Source organism: Sciurus vulgaris, assembly GCF_902686455.1.
Source record: "Sciurus vulgaris genome assembly, chromosome: 17".
NCBI lineage: Eukaryota > Metazoa > Chordata > Mammalia > Rodentia > Sciuridae > Sciurus > Sciurus vulgaris.
In genome coordinates, this window is record NC_136478.1 from 33,631,397 (window position 1) to 33,644,796 (window position 13,400).

The window sequence follows — 13,400 nt, forward strand, 5'->3', positions numbered from 1 at the left end:
GGGGATGTAGCTCAGTTGGTAGAGTTCTTGCCTTGCAGCAATCCCTAGCACCACAAAAAAAAAAAAAAAAAAAAAAAAAAGCTGCTTCTCCTCCAGACCCAGCCTCTGCCCAGCACCCTCTCAGTTACTTAAGACCCAACCACTTCTTTCTCTTTGGCCCCTCACTTTTCCCTAAGCCCACAGGTGTATACACAAAGCTATTTAGTTATGTAAACTTGTCACTGCAACTTCATGAGTCTCAGGACCCTTGTTGGCAAGTTTTGGAAAGCTTAACTCAAATTCATTACCTTAGGATCCTGAGATGTCCAGGAATAGGTCTGATTCAGGGGTTCCAGGGACTTGGTATCACTTCTCATCTCTCACTCAGTTTTTATCTGTGGGACTTCATTCTGCCTTGGGTTGTCTGTAAGTTCTAGATTCACTTCCTGTCAGCCATGAGTTCATTGGAAGATAGAATTCTTTTCTCTAAATCATCTGACAAAAATAATAGGGCTGATTCTCATTGGCCCAAACTGGGACACAGGGTCATCCCTGCCACAAACACTGTGATGAAAGGATGAATGTACAGTTAGCTTAGGCCAGGGTCACCTGACACGCCCAGACAACCCCGTAGATGTCCTATGTAGGTGGGTCCCACAGACCACTTCCCTAAGGAAAATTAGGAGGCTCTTAGCAGAAGTGACAGTGGACGCTGAACACAGAAACAACAATCACCACAATGTCCTTCTTCCCTCTTGGCTACTGTCAAAGTCTAGATCACCATTATTTTATCTAGTCATTGGCTTCATTTTCTAGCATCTCCATCATCTCAACCATCCTCTAAATAGCACTGAATCTTTTTAACTCAAAAGAAAGGCTTCTTATGGCTCCCTGTTGCCTAGCCCATGAGATCCAAGGTCCAAGACCTGAAATCAAAACTTTCACACTCAGGCACTAACATGATTCACCCTCATTACCTTCTTTTCTTCGCTCGCTTGCCTGATATTTCAGCCAAACAAGACTGGCTGCCATTCTTCCAATGCACCTTCTGTGCTGCCCTCCATACTCTTCACCTACAGTGCTCACCAACCCCATTTTCATTTCTCCCAGTCCCTGAAATCAAACCCAGCTTGATGGCCACCACCCCTAGGAAGAATCATGTCCACCACATCTGCACCACCTCCAGTTCTCCTGTCCAGCTGGTCCCACCTCTGATGCTCTGCTCCGTCACGCGGTTGGTTCTCAGCACTCTTGTCCTGATTCAGCTCGTATAAGACTCTGAGCTCCTGGGAGTGAGAATAATGTGAACACCAGCACATCAACCCAGCTCGATGCTGATCAGGAGGACTCTTTCAGCTGCAAGAAACTCAATTAAAAATTCTTTACGTGCAAAAGTAATTGGCTCAGTGACACACACAGAGCAAGAGGCCCAGACATGGTTGGACATATTCTTTCTCTTCTCTCTCTCTCTCTCTCTCTCTCTCTCTCTCTCTCTCTCTCTCTCATTTTCTTTTCTTGATGATGGCCTCATTTTCTCCTACTGTCAATAGCCTCCTTGGTCAGCTGGAGAAGGTAGCTTCTAGTGACTCCAGCTTTCATTGTCTTTACAAAATGAATCTCAGAACATAGAAGACTATCTCCCATAACAAACCTTGTGTCAAAATTCTGGAGAGGACTCTGGCTGGGCTGGGGCCAGAGGACCTTCCCTGAGCTAGTCACTGTGACCTGGGGAAGAAGGTTCCCTGATAGTCCAAGCTTGTGTCACATGTCCAGGGCAAGGACTCCAAGAAACAGGGGTCTATTTCCAGAAGACAAGAAAAGAGAAAAAGATAGCCCCTTGGCCCTATGCCCTCCAAACCCCCACATGACTGATTCACCTGGGGCATTATCAACCTGGTTGCTGCTGACAGTGAAGGATGCAGAGCGGTGGGTGGGATGCCGACCACTACTCCAGGGACAGCTCACATCTGTTGAGCCCGGTGTGCCAGGCATGATGCCAAGCGCGCTTTGTTAATTTATTGATTCCTCATGACAACTTTTAGAGGTCAGTACAATTCACCCCATTTTATAGGTGAGAAAAGTGAGGTCCAAAAAGGGTAAGTCATTAGTCCAAAGTCCCCCGGCTAAGAAGTTGAGGAATCAGATTCAAACCCCAGGAGCCAGGTCCCAGAGCTGGGCCCCGCTGCTGCCCAACGCTCTCCACAGGAAGAGCTGTGGTGCCCATGCACCTGAGTAACTCTGCCTCTCCACGTAGCTACAACCTCTTGTCTGGACAAAGTCTCCTTCACTGAAACAGCCCAGACGCCAGGCAACAGGTGAAAGTCTGTGGCCACTGAGCCATGCAAATGGCCGATGGCTGGCGGCCCCTACCTCTCCTTGCAGAATCTGGACTCCACCCTGATTCCATATCATACAAGACCCTCCTCCCCATCCTTCCTCCAGTGGAACTCAGATGTCTTATTTTGTCTCTAGCCAGTCACATGACCTTCCCTTCCCGGAGGGGACCTGTGTCTGCCTGTCTACAACATGGTCCCTACTGGGGTTGGCATTCCTTGTTCCCAGGATTCCGACAATCCTCACCAACTTCAAACCAGTGCTGCCTCCTAAGGATACTACTCAGGACCCCCTACCCTGTCGACTCACCCCTCCCACCACCATACTGTTCCGTTTTGCCCTATCTACCTGCCTGTCTGCCCATCAAACCTCAGCTGCCCCATTCCCAAGGCCTTGCCTAGAAGCTGCCAATCACCCATGTGAACTTACATGACCCAGGGTGAGATTAGAAGTAGGACAGGAGGAGACAATAGCAATTCAGCAGCATTGGCATTATGGCTGGAAGAGGGGCTTTAAGACAGTGTGATTCCCAGAGAGAGAACAAGTGGCACTCCCCACCCACTCATGTGTGTCTGTCTGTCTGTCATTACAGGTCGGACAACCCTTCCCTGGGCGCCACGACACGGTCCTTGAAACCTTCAAGGCAGTGAGTGGGAGGGAGGAGGATGACCCGCGGGCACATGGGCCTCCTTCTCATGGGTGACAGGGCACCGGCAGCCCGTTGGGGCACTTGGACCTTTATGTGACAGAGCAACACTGCGCACGGCCCCAGCTTGTGCGAAGTGTCAGCCGCATCGCCCAGTGCCCCACCCCACTCCCGAAAACCAAAGGCACCCCTTCCAGAGAAGAGAAAGAGGGGGCTTCATCATTAATAGCGCTGGCGGCAAGGTAAAGCTGCCCGCCCGCCCCGCGCACCCTCGCCCATAATTATGCCGGAGCGGCTTTCATCCCCGCCGCGCGCACGCGGAAAGTTTATTGTTGTATTTCGGCCTTTTTTCAGTCTCCTCTGCTTTCATGCAAGGGGAAGGGGTGCGGAGGGGTCAAAGCATCCTCCCCCAGCGCCTCTCCCTGCTTCAGCCCTTTTAGAAAAACACCCAAAGCCATAATTTGTCTTAGAATTTCTTTTGAAACAGCTACAAGAAAGACTAACGACTGCTCTTTTCCCTCTGTTTCTGATTCCAGCCATCCCTTTATCTGGCTTTCATTAGAGCCTCGGCCGCGCCTCTTTTGTGGGAGAGACTTGAGGGAGCCGAGGCAGTTTCCCAGCCGCTGTGATGTTGCTAAAGATTAAAAAGGAGCTTTGAAGCTGCACCAGTTCTCTCTGCGCCCCCTCGGTACAGGACCTCAGAAAGACCCAAGCCATCTGGCAAACCTGACATAAAGACAAAATAAAGTGATTGAAACAGTCTCTTCAAAGCCACAATGGCAGATTTGTTGATTTGGGCGTTATCTTTCATGCGAGGCCCTCAAAAGTCACCAGAACACCTAGGTAATCTCGGGCAGGCCTGACTGGAGTGGATGCAGCCTTCCAGGACCAGGCTTGGAAAAGGGCCGGGCCTCGGCTGGCGGGGGCTGAGGAATAGACCAAGCGCCACTGGAGGGGGGCCCGGGAGCTCAACACTGGATTCAGAGGGCCCTGGGCAGTGGTTCCAACGAGGCCCGCTCTCTCCAGCTCCACCTGCTGCCCTGCCTAAGGAGGGGTGCCTGGCTGGCAGACCAGACCAGCTCAGGCTGGGAGGCTGATGCAAAGCCGTCCTGAGCAGAAGGGGAGTGGCCAGAGATGAAAGGCCACTGCCCTGATTGCACCCGACAGCATGTTAGTGACACCCAGGCAGCTTCTAGTATCAGAGCCGGATTTTCCCTGCTCCCTGGGCAGATGGCTGACTGCTGGGCCCACGGGAGGGTCTCCCACAACAGACTGATCCCTGGACCAGCAAAGATTCTAGAGATACAGAAACAAAGTGCTCAGACCCGGTTCCGCATTAACACGCTGCCTGATGCTCTTGGCACCTAGAATGTGGCCCTCTCTAGGTCTTAGCATGTCCTTCTTTTCAAAAAGGCCAGAGCCTGCCCTTACAGGCCGGGTTTCTCTTATCCTCTTAGGAGGCAGTACCCGGAGCCCAGTGTGCTCCACCAGCCAGGGTGGGCCATCTGGAGAGGGTAACAGCACTACAGCCTTGACTTCTGTCCAGGAGTTTGGGGGACACGACTCTACACACCCGCTATTGATGTGACCCCAGATGAAATGCTCCCCTCCTGGTGCCTTGGTGGTAAAATTCTATGGTTGTAGTGCACCAGGGATGTTCAGAGAACTGAGGTTCCTCGAAGCTCCTGAAGGGACTCAGGTGGAGTTGGAGGGAGCGGAGCAGGTGGGCTCCGGTTCTCCACCGGGCTCCAAACAGCTGCTCTGCTTTGATCTGTTCTATACACAGGGCTTCAGAAAATGATCCCCAGGCTTATTTTAAGGTTCGGCAGATAGAAACATATATACAACTTAAAAGCCACAGGCCTTGAGGGTCTTTGATCCTTCCTCTGACCTCCTCTAAACCTGAGATTCCAACCAGATCCTGATGAGCTCAATAAGAACCAAACTGCATTCTATCCAGTTTTAGCAAAATAATGAATTCACAAAGTCTGACCACTGATCAGCGACCAAGACTCTATTGAAGACCTATTATGTACTGACACCAGAAAAATGTGAGACCTTCCTGTCCTCCAACACCAAGCCCAGAAAAGATTCCTAAAGAAAGTTCACACTCACTGGAGATACAACAAGCCACCACCTGTTTCCTAACCCAGGAAGAGGGGACCTCTGGCCACAGGCCTTGGAGACAACTCATCCACCTCCGTCTTTTGTGGTCTACTCTCTCTGGCCAGATGCAGGATTGGGATCAGGGCTCTTCCTCTACCCCTGCCCCATTTAGAGGACCCACAGGGGACATGTTTCATCACAGCTGACCCTCACTGTCCTCCTTCCTCCCAGGAGCACAGCTGGCCCTGGCATCAGGGTGGAAGGCTGACAACAGATTTCTTGTCATCTTCACAATGTCCTACCAGCATAAGATTAAATTCAGCTCCCCAGAGAAGCACAGCTACAGAAGAGCACATGTAGGAGGAACAGCCTGTCCATCAGCCTCTGAAGGGACCTTCCCAATAGACAACTTTCCCCTCCTTTTCTATGTATGCTTCCCAAAACCTTCACTCTGTGGCAAACTTCTACTCATCCTTCAAAACCAATCTCCAATGTCATGCATTCTGTGAAGCATTTCTGAGCCTTCTTCTCCCTCAGTTCAAACGGCACTTCATTCACATCTGTCTCAGGGATCTCAGAAATTAAATGACATTTTTTTTCCCCCAGGAAGAAGGCACAAGTCTGAAAGTAAAAGGATCTCAGATCAGATATCAGCTCCCTTGTTCATCAGAGAACTTAGACAGGTCAATTTGCCTCACTGATCCCTAATTTTCTCAAGAAAAGAAAATTTATCCTCTAAGGTTGTTTTTCAGATTTAAACTACAAGTTAAATAGAGTAACGTATGCAACAGAGCCTAAAATTATATCCAACACATAGAAGCCTCAAGAGACATGAGTTCATCTCTTCCTTGAGCTTCTCGAGGACAGCACCCATCTCTTCATTCATTCACTTAGCCAGGATGGCTGAACTCCTGCAGAGGACTGAGCCCTGAGCCAAATGTTGGGTTGTACGGCAAGGTCATGGTGCAGACTCTGTCCCTGGCACATCCACGGCACAGTTGGTCTTCCTCACCCATGCAGCTCCAGGTGCTGTTTGGGCTGGCACTGTCCCTACCCTTCCCAAGTGGTTTGGTCACAAGGCAGATCTTCAGAGTCCTGATTGAAAGTTGCCCACCCACTGTCCCGTTGTCAACCATCAAGAGGACTCTCCTCCACAAGCCATCCTCTGAGGGCAGTGCCTTGTTGGAAACTGGGAGGACAGCAATGAGGAGGAACCATCACTCCCACTCCTGGTGAGTTCCTGGTCCAAAGGAAGAAATGCTCAGTGCATCCCTAGAGAGTTTTTAGCCTAATGGAAGTAACAGACACACAGTTATCAACCTGGAAGACTCCCAAGCTAATGGAGAAGTCCTATTTTCTTGGCAAGGGTGACTCCCAGTCTGATAGCAGTCGATGGAGTCGCATTTTCCCTGCTGGAGGAGACATGGCTATCACTGGTGCAGATGAGGCTTTTCCTATCACAGAAAGACACCTCCTCTGATGGAGGAAGCTTGATAGATAAAGCAACACCTATGGAGGCAGGAAATAAGATCAATCTAGGGTCCCTCGGAGACGCTAGTTGTGCAATGTCTGTGTTTGTAAACTCAGAAACAATCTTCCTGGCTCTGAAGATACACCGTCCTAATCCCCAGGGCTGGACACAAATGACGCAGAATCATCTGCCTCACAAGCATCCAGCCAAGTCCTCTCACCAGAGAATCAAGCCAGAGCTGGCCTGAAGCCCCGTCACTGGCATCTCATGCCAGCCTTGCCAGGGGAGGTTTTCTCACGATCAGGGACATCTGGGCTGGCGCAGCTCCCAGAGGCCACCGACATAAAAAGCGAGGGGCTTGGCGGAAACACCATCTGCACATCATAAAGCCAGTTGGTGGTTCCCAGGGGCTGCCTCCAGCTGCGGCTGTGTTGCCCGGGAAAAGCAGAGGAAGGCACCAAGTGGCCAGGAGCTGGGGGTGGGGCAGGATGAGAGAAGGATAGCCAAGAAGGGCAGGCAGGCAGGAATTCTTCCACCTGGCACCCCATGCACTTTGAAAATGAATGTCACCTGACTTGCCTCCCTGTCACCACCAGGGACTGCACTAGGTCCTGCCTGACCCTGAAGGTGACTTGGTGTCACAGGGTAGCGTTCAGTAGTGCATTCAGTTCTAGAGTTGCACTGCCTAAGTTCAAAGCCCAGACCCATTCCTTGAGTGAGTGGATTGACCTCACTCAGCCTCGGTTTTCATATCTGTATATTGGCGCTGATAATGAGCAGCCTTACTGTGAGAATTAGAAATAAAACCTGTATCGAGCTGTACACTTAAGATCTGTGCATTGTTAAATTTCAATAAATTTCATTATAAAAGAGGTAATGTGTGTCCCGCTCCTGATAAAAGTAAGTTCTCAGTCACTATGGGCTCTTATTATCATTATTGTCCTCCTTCCCATCCTGAAGCTACCAGAAGATTTTGGAGCAGGCATTCGCAATGGGTTAAGATGCTGAGGCTATTTCATTGCCCCACCGCCCCCTTCTAGAGCCCCGCCCCCAGCTCCAAGGCTACAGCTGATTGGACAAGGGGCAGGACATGGACAAGGGAAGCTCATCTATTGGCAGCTGAGCAGAGCCTATCAGATTCTTTGTGGAGACTGTGAACTGGAGTCAGAGTACGTGAAATGATTATGATGTTGGGACATGAAGAAGCAGAGAAAGGGGTTAGAGAGGAGAGAAGAGTGAGCCGGCGCAGAAGTGAAGAAGACACAAGTTTCCCAAGAGACAGACATGGGGGAGAGGGATCGCCTCCTGTTTTGAGTTCCCAGCAGACGAGGCTGTACCCATGAGATGAATTCTGCCCCAAAGCGCAAACACAAATGTGGGTACCCCCCCCCACACACACACACACCACAGAGCATCATACACACATACAGTAGTTCCTTTTTACTTTCCTAACAAGCTCCCACCTACATCTGAACCACTTCTGCAATGGTGAATCCCGAAGGAGACTAATTTTGTGGAATGAGACTCAGAAACAGTGAATTGAATAACTCTGGACAATAGAATTTTTGGAGAGAGTGGAAAGTGAAGACGAGAAGACACAGTGGCTGTAGGAGGAAAATGCATATAGGTTTGCAGAGAGACCCAGTGGAGAATTCTGTTAAGTATCTGAACTGAAGTGCATGATCTTTAGAACACAATGTCATCAAATTCACATCCCCTGCCATCCCTCGGTCTGTTGTCCCTGAGTGTGGCTCCATTCCTGGAGGTTTTGCCCCTCACATCTGGCGAGTCAGCTGCCAGCTCCTAGAGCTGCATTGTCACACGGAAGGTCAGGGAATTCAGGGTCATGGTTTGGGTTCCCCAGAAGGGTGCCCTGAGTTTGAGTACAAGTGGTTTCCTTTTGAAATGATCACAGGTGGGATAACAAGGACATGAGCCAGGGACGCTCATGGAGTCTCTAAGCCACTTACCTCTGTGGGCACCCAGGGCCTGATCCCACCAGGGAACTGGGAGACGCAAGGAAGAGCATGCACCTCAGAGGGAATTGGAGTATTGACCTACCAGCGCCCTCACCTTGGCCAAGGGCTGCCCCAGAGCTGAGGCTAGGACTTCTTAAATTTCACATCCATTTGCCCTCCTAGCTACAGTGGCTACTCTTTGGTGGCACTAACTCCCTGACACTCTGGCCTGCTACACACAAAGACAGAGCTGGCTCCAGAGCCTGAGAGCACCCTCAGGAAGAGACCCAAGGACTGGCATCTGGAAGTTCTACTAGTTGGCACAAAAAAGCCAAATGCCAAGGGGCTGCAGGGTGCAGGGAAGGACAGTGGTGGCTACCCCAAGCTAAACCCTCCTTCTACCTCAAAGGTGCCAGTTGGGTCACATCTTCATCCCTTGACCAATCACAGAGGGTGGAGGGATGTGATATGCTAATTGGATTATTCATAGAGTGAGAGGTAGGAGGTAGGGCCGAGGGTGACAGGGATGTTCCCTGGGTGCCCTTTCAGACTGGATGGTAGGAATAGCAGCAGCTCTCTGAAATAAAGTGAGGGGACAGAAAAACAACCCGCAGATGTCAGGTTGCCAAGTTAATTGGGAGGTGAGAGGATTGGGTTTAGCCTGTGAAAAGCTCTTCCAGCCAAACCTTTCTGCTGTCACTTGCCCTTATCAAAGTTTAAAGCATTCATGGAGCACTGACCTGGGCCAGGCGTTATGCCAGGCTCTGAGGGGGCACAGATGAAAAGGTGTCATTTCTGTTTTCTGGGAGCAAGGGTGGTAGTGAGGTGGAAATGATAATGACCCCTATTTCAACTCTCGTTTCATCCAGTCTGTTAATGAGACCCCACAGGTTGCAACACAATTATTTTATGTCACCCAGAAAAACTAAAAGCTGCCAATTAAATTATGTTACATCATGGATTATAAGATTCATCCTAATTTCAAAGATATGAAATGCAAAAAAAAAAAAAAACCTGCATCTTAGAACTGATAGATTATGGTTATATTTTATAGAGTAGAAAGAATTTTTCATGAACACTATCTTATTCGGTGCTCACAATAAACATACCGGAGGTAATGTCACAGCATTGCACGCAACATAACTCAGATAGGTCAAGTGACTTGCCCAAGGTCACTAAGATACTAAATGACTGAAGTGGTACTCAACCCTAGATCTGTCTGTTTTCAGAACCAGGACATTGCCAAGTGTCCCTGGAAAACTTCTTTTTCTCTTAATCCTTCTAACCAGATCCATGCTCCTCCCAGCGCTGCTTGCCTTGCAGCGGACAACAAAGAACCCACCCAGCACCTCTCCCTCTGCTTCCACCCAGCACAGGCTCGGGCTTGAGATCTTTATGTTCCAGGAGCACGCTTCCCTTCCAGGCAATCCCGCCTTCCTTCACGACCAGAGGGATGGTACAGCCACCCACACGCCCCCGGGTCCCCTCAAGGCTCTCGCTGTAGGGAGCACTTCTCAAACCTGGGTCCCTGCCAGAGATTCTGTTCGTAAGGAGCCGGGCGCTTGCCCCTCAGAGCACTTAAAGTTAGCCCTGTTGGATAATGATGTACAGTGACCTCCCCACATGCATGTCTCTGTGGTCCCACGCTGAGAACCAGGGCTGGCTTCGGGAGTGAGCACCACGTGCAGGGACACAGGCTGCACACTCGGTTGGATGCTCTGCGGGTGCCACCTGTACATTCTTAATGACTATGAACAGAGGACCTTGCACTTTCATTTTTCACTGGACCCTGCAAGTTAGGTAGCTGGCCTGCTACGAGATCCATCTCACGGCTCCTAAAGTCATCTGAGCAAGGAGGTGATTTTGCTGCCCTGTTCCTAGCACTTCTGAGGTCAGTAACTGTCCTGGTCCCCTCTATATGCTCTGGAAAGCAGCAGTGCCCAGTTCCCTGAATAGAGGATGAACTCAATGAGCATCACGTGAAGGGATGCATGAAGTGCGTGTGCAGCACACACATGCGTACACACACACACACACACACACACACACACACACATGCACACCAGCCTATGTTTTTTCATTTGCAAGTGACAGAAAGCCAGTTCAAAGAAGAAAACTCTGAGGAATTTATGGATTCACAGGGTTGAAAAGTGTAAAAGTTTGATGAACTTCAGGCTCAGGTGGATCCAGGAACAAAAGTACTGTCACCAGGACACTGGCCCTTGTCTCTGCTTTCTCCATACTGCCTATTCTCAGGTAGCGTCTCCTCTGAAGTCCCAAGAGCTCCAGCTGATATACCACTAACTTAGCAGAAGGTGATTCATGGAAAGTTCCCACCAAAGACAAGCCTCAGTCACACGCCCACTTCTGTACCAATCACTAAACCAGAGGCTGTGATGCTCTCATTGGCTGGATGTCCAGTCACTTACCCACACCTGGACCAATCACTGACAGCTATGATGCTCTCATTGGTGGGCCCTGCCCTCTGGGGAGAGGAGGCCCTCCCGGTGGGAGTCAGGATGCTATTTTCAGGGAAAGAGGAACCTCGATGCTAGATTGGCAAAAATGCCCAGTAATAGCTGGAGGGGCTCCAGCAAGGGGAACAGAAAAATAGACACAGCCGGTGCCCTGGTGAAGTTCTCCATCAAATGGGGAAACAGGTAATAAACAATATGGGATGGCAAGTGTGATGTCTTTGAAAGGAAACAGGAGGGAACACAGGGTGCTACAGGAGACACTAAAGAGGACTTGTTTGTGCAGGATTTCAAAAATCCTTAAAGGGGGCCTTTCTCTGGTGGCACCAGATGAGAAGGAGCCAGGCTCGTGAAGAGTGTGGGAACGCATTCAGAATGAGGGACGGCAGGTCTGAAAGTCCTGGAAGACAGGTGTATGTGGAAGACTAAGATTAGGCAACGCATGTCCAAAGGGTGGACAGTGGCAGAAGATGATGTCAGAGGGGAGGGCCAGGTCACAGGGATCCTTGAGGGCCAAGGAAGAAAGACTGGGTTTAATCTGAGTGGCATAGGAAGGCACCAACGAGTGGGGACCAGGGAAACCATGTGTTCTGATCCAGTCTATGGCTGGAGATGGTGGCTCAGCCTGTAATCCCAGTTACTCAGGAGGCTGAGGCAGCAGAATGGCCAGTTCAAGGCCAGTCTGAGCAACTTAGTAAAATCCCATCTCAAAAAAATTAATAAACATGAAAGGTCACTCGGGCTGTGGTGGCAGAGTACACTGACACGGGGCAGAGTGGAAGCTCCTGCTTGCAATGGCGTGGCTCTTGCTGAGTCAATGCCAAGGTGCATAGACGTGGGGCTGTTTCTGCCTAACAGGGGCATCTGGGAAGATTTAGAGGAAAGAATTTTATTCCAGGTGCAGTTGGACGGGAAGGCAGGAAGAATTCCTTGTGTCCCACTCCAAACTGTTCCCTTCTGAATAAAGGGAACACCTTTTTCCTTTCTCTGCCCCATATAAAGAAATGCCTATTCATCTGTGTCTTCCAAAATGCTTATGTGTAGGGTTAAACACCAGTATCGACCAACCAAGAGCACTTCCAAGTGCAAATAACTAAACGACGCTATAAAAACTGGCATAAGTAGAGCAGGGCTGATAATGGCAGCAACCTCAAGTCTGATCCTCCCTGGCCTCTGAAAGGCTAGACTGCAGTGAAGAGAGGGTAGGAAATGTCTCCCTGGTTGCATTTCCCGGAGCAAATGAGCACATTTGCTTCTCTGATAAGCAGGGCAAGTGTCAACCCAACCAATCAGAATTGAATGTACAGGAAAGAACTTTCCTGCCAGCTCTTCGTTGGTGACCAGTCTCACAAGGGGTATTAGAATTTCACGAAGCATGTTCTGTTTATTAAATATAGTGTGTCTCTATTCAGCAAGGAACCTGCCTGTCAGCCTGGTTCATGCGTGTTGGTGAGGTGCCTCTGGGCTCCACTCATCTCTGAACAGTTAATGGTCCTCACTGTATACGTCCTTTCTCCTTGGACTCTCCCAAATATAGTCCCCTCAAGCACACACATATGCTGAGTTTAGAAACTGCTCTGGTTTTGTTTTCGTATTATCTATTCAGCATCCATTCTCCAATCTTGTGGGAATAAACATCTCATTTTTCTTGGGGAAACCAACTTAGACCAGGTAGTTTAGGTACCACTAGCCTCACACCCAAGCTCCAAGGGGTAGAAGACTTGTGATTTAGGTTTGAATTGTTCCTGAGTTCAACTACCACCATTTACACCCTCTCCACTCCCACCATGCCCCTTGGTGGCGATTGGTTCAAGGTAGGCACATGATCTAAATTAGTCCAATGAGATAAAGCCATGACTTTTGATAACCCACTAGAGAAAGTAGAATTTATTTTGGATTGTGATCTACAAAGATGTCAGCCCGGACATCACTAAAGCTTAACTGACAATGGGCCAGTGAAGAAAGTAGGATGAAGAGAAAGTAAGCCTGAATCTTGCAACATCATTTGAGTTCCTGGATATAGCCCTACCTGAAGCTTACTTTATTAGGGATGAATTTCTGTCTGTCACACAGATGCTAAGCAAAACAACAGCAAGAACCAGGCGTCTGGATTTCTAGTCCAGTGTTCTTACCTGCATCAAGTTCCAGGTGACTGCATCCAGCCACACACATCTCTAGTCTGTAGTGTGGCTTTTTTTTTTTTTTTTTTTTTTTTTTTTAGTGTAGAGTGTGCTGAAAGATGGGTATTTCAAAAATAAAAATATTTGATCACAATAGTGATCACATGGCTGAGTCACAAAGCCATGGAAGGGTCCTTGGAGATCATATCACTGAGTGGTTTTCAAAAATTTTTATCAACTCCTTGTCTCAAATGAAATCTTAAGCAGAGCTCCTATGTATAAGAAATAAAAATGGTATCTTGTTAGTGTAAG

The 13,400-nt window shown here is 49.2% G+C and overlaps 1 pseudogene across 1 annotated transcript in view; it reads left to right on the plus strand.

Annotated features, from left to right (window-relative positions):
* The window catches only part of LOC306647773 (NADH dehydrogenase [ubiquinone] 1 alpha subcomplex subunit 1-like), a 442,780-nt pseudogene that overhangs the window by 276,087 nt on the left and 153,293 nt on the right, over window positions 1–13,400 (plus strand). The window lies entirely within an intron of this gene.